Here is a 4,074-nt window from a genome sequence, read left to right as displayed (position 1 = left end):
TCCAGCTATTCCCCTTCTGGGAATTTTCCAAGAAGAACTGAGAACATCATATCATAGTGAAATATGTGCACCCATGTTTATAGCAGCACAATTTGTGATAGCCAAATCTTGGAAGCAACCAAAATGCCCATCACCTGAGGAATGGATGAAAAAGATGTGGCATTTTTATACAATGGAGTATTACTCAGCTATACAAATAAACAAATTTGAAGCCTTCATCTAAGTAGATGCAAATAGAGGCTCTACTCATAAGTGAAATAAAGCAGACCGACATGTGTAAATATTGCATTGTCTCCCTAATATAAGAACCCGAAAGGGGAAATAGAACTTGAAAGATATAACAGATATAGTAAAACAGAAAGAAACAGAATTTAAGGATTAAACAAATAAATTTTTATTATTTACAAAATACAAATAAAAGGTTGAATGAGAATATAAGTTCATAAAGCTAGAAAAGAAACAAAAGTATTATGAAACTAATGTGTAAGGATTTGAAAATCAAAATAATTTCATCCCTTCTTTTGATTTGATCTATGTTCATTTCCAAAATTTACCTAATTATGTTGTTCTCTAGAATTCTCATTGATACAGTAAAGAATAAAATAGTACAATAATTACATTCCAGCCTGCTGGGAGGATAAGAGAGGTGGATTGGAAATTGCAGCTCAACCTGTGCAAATTAGATTCTCAGGGAAATTCTGTCCTCCAAAGAAAGATATATATTGGACCAAGGATGAAAGTAAGTGTAAAGGACATAGGTTTGATTCCCAGTACTATACAAACACGTATACATATGTGCACACATACTGACATGTAAATTTACACACATTACACACACAAGTACACACACAGCCACACATGTACAAACACACAAAAAACTTACAGGAATCCATATACACAAACAAGTATACATACATGTATACACAAAAACACATTTGCACATGTACACACAAACATTTATCTACACACATACAAGAACACATACACAAGTACACACACATGTGTACATGTAAATACACAGACATGTACATATACACTTACAAATACTAATCATAGCAGAAAAAATAATTTTAATTAAAACATGACTTAAAACAATTATAGCAGTTTTTAATATATAGGAAATTTATGTGAATGTTACATATTATGGGAAGATTGACAAATGCAGTTGGAATTGGATAGAATTTGAGGTAGAATTACAGGTGGTGCAAATTACCTTAATTTTCCCAAAAAAGCCTTGTCAGAAGAATACTGTTGACTAAAATTCATTCTGCCTTTTAACAGTCTTTCCTATATCCTGACAGCTATATTCCTGTGTCAAAGTCTCCCAGTTTTCCAAGGTTAATTTCAAGAGTTAGCCTCCCTGTTACGCCAGAACATGTTCTATAATAAGGGTGTGTTCCCTCTCCTTGCCACCATATAGCTACACCTCTGACAGATAAGCACATTAAAATACTTATGCATTTCCTTGAAGTAAGTTAATTACAGTAAAAGGGTAGTCTTCATATGATCTTAAAGAGTACATTCTTCTGCCCACATAGTACCTAGCATACAAAGGTAGGAAAGAGCCAGTCAATAAAACCAAGTAGTGGGTCTGGGATATAGCTCAGCAGCCCAGCATCTTCCTAGCAAGCGAGGCCCTGAGTTCAATTCACAGTACCAAACCAAGCTGAACCAGACTGAACCAACCAAAAACAACAACAAAAAACCACCAAGTAATGAGTTATTTGTCTCAAATTATATCTTGAGGTCACTCTCTTACACAAAATAAATAATAACTTGTCAAGTTAGAAGAAATGAAGGACTGAATTTTACCTTTGACAGGTGATCTAGAGTAAGTTAATCCTACAGAGCATCTATTTTTTTACTTGCAATTTTTTTTTTTAAACCAGGGATTGAACTCAGGCCTTTGCGCTTGCCAGGGAAGCACTTATTCCACTGAGCCATCTCCCTGGCCCCTCTTACTTGCAAATATTATAGAAAGCTCACATAATTGTAAGAATTACATGAGATAAAACATATGTTAAAACTTGGTAACTTATAAAGTACTGTGCATATTAGTGCTTACATTGGAACTGAATAAATTAAAAGAGAAAATGTTCTCATGAGTTTCTAATAAGTTCAGTGGTCAATAGTGTATTCATACTGTTTACCTCTAATAAGCAATATTAACCAGCATGTGTCTGAAATCGAAAAATAGTGGCATGGTTTGGCTCTAAATAGCGCCCAAAGTTTCATGTATTAAGAAACACGGCATGCAGAAGGCGACTGACTCCTGCAGGCACTGGACTGAACAGTGGATTAATCCGTTGATGACTCCAAGGCTGAGTGCGCCCTGAGAAGGCAGGGCCTGGCTGGAGGGGGGTCGGTGCATGACAGAAGGGAGTGGCGTTGCCTCTGACTCCTCCCTCCTTCTCTTCACTCGGGGCTGCAGTGAGTTTCATTTCCTTCCTGATCCACGCCTTTCTTTTTTTGAGTTTCTAATGAGTTCAATGGTCAATAGTATATTTATATTGTTTATCTCTAATAAGCAACATTCACCAGCATGTGCTGCTTTTGCCTTGGAGTCAGCCAAATTTGGACTGAACCCGTGGAGCTAAAACAAATCTCTCCACCTTTAAATTGTGGGCATTCCTATTTTGCTCCAGTCACTGAGACATGGCTCATACTGATGGGAGAAGCTCTATCGCTAATTTTGTTCAGATGACATAACGATGTGAAAATTTAAAGATTCTGCATTGTTACCTGTTATGTGTACTAAGGAATGAAATGAATCAAATCCATTATCAACTCCATTTTCACTGCTCACACTAAAATCTTGCAAATATTTGGAAGTTTGCCATGAATTATGGATGGAATTAATGCTGTTTTAATTAATACTAATAAAAACTATAAGGAATTTTTTTTAAATTTTATTTATTTATGTGTGTGTGTGTGTGTGTGTGTGTGTGTGCGTGTGTGGCCAGCCCAGCCCACCAGGGGGCAGGGCTGGCTGGCATGTGGTGCTGGGGGACCGAACCGCAGTCCCTGTGCTCTGCCAAGCTTGTTCTAAGTAGGTGCTTTAGACCACTGAGCCATCCCACCAGCCCCCAAAAAATTATAAGGAATTTTGATGAGAAGAATATTTTGGCCTATCACGAGTAAGAGATATCAAAATAAAACAGATGAATTAAAGAAGATAGAAAATACATTTTTAAAAAGTGTGGATTGAGGCCAGGGAGATAGTTCAGTAGAATAAATGCTTGCCTGGAAAAAGTGTGGATTATTCAACCCATCCTCTCATGTATATGCTTCTATATTTTTTTTAATGACATATATGATTAACATGCATTCTGAGTATAAAATTACATTTTAAAAATTATTTATTTCTTTATTTGGTACAGGATCTTGCTATGCAGCTCAGACTCAGAGTGGTCCTCCTGTTACCAGCCTCCCCAGCACTGGGATCACAGGCATGTGCCACCACGCCCAGGTTTCAGTGGCCGGCTGCGTACAGGCCAGGCGCATCATGTGGTGCCTGGGTCCTTGCGCTTGCCAAGCAGGCACTTAGGCCACTGAGATCTCTCCCTGAACCTACAATTACTTTTTTGAGCGGAGTTACTCTTATTTTTTAGACAAATACTTTTCATTAACTAGGACATGAAGCACTAAACCATACTTGAGTCCAATTAAATCTCCAGTGTTGTATTGTGTTTCAAATGCTGTATATATGCTGGTTATCTTCTTTAAATATGGTTGAGGATTTTAAAACATAATAAAAAATGAATGTGGTATTTCACAGCCCTTTTCATTATTTGTTCATACCTATGGCTGTAATTTCAGCTTTTTTCTCTTACAAATATCTAGTATTTTCAGGAGGAAATCACAGGAGAGAAAATTACAGGTTTATGACAAATTTTCTTAGTTCTGTCTTTTGATTCTTTCAGAACACAAAGAAAGGATTTATTTTTGAACTTGGATGTTTATTTAGCATATTTTCCAGGGACACTCTCACATTTTGTATTTTTGTTTGAATAAAGAGTTTTAAAAGTACACTGTTGACATCTTGTTTGCAAAAGTTCTCTAAAGTTTAGTAAC

Source organism: Octodon degus, unplaced genomic scaffold (genome assembly GCF_000260255.1).
Source record: "Octodon degus isolate 3935 unplaced genomic scaffold, OctDeg1.0 scaffold00018, whole genome shotgun sequence".
NCBI classification, from domain to species: domain Eukaryota; kingdom Metazoa; phylum Chordata; class Mammalia; order Rodentia; family Octodontidae; genus Octodon; species Octodon degus.
Note: the sequence above shows the minus strand (reverse complement) of the source record.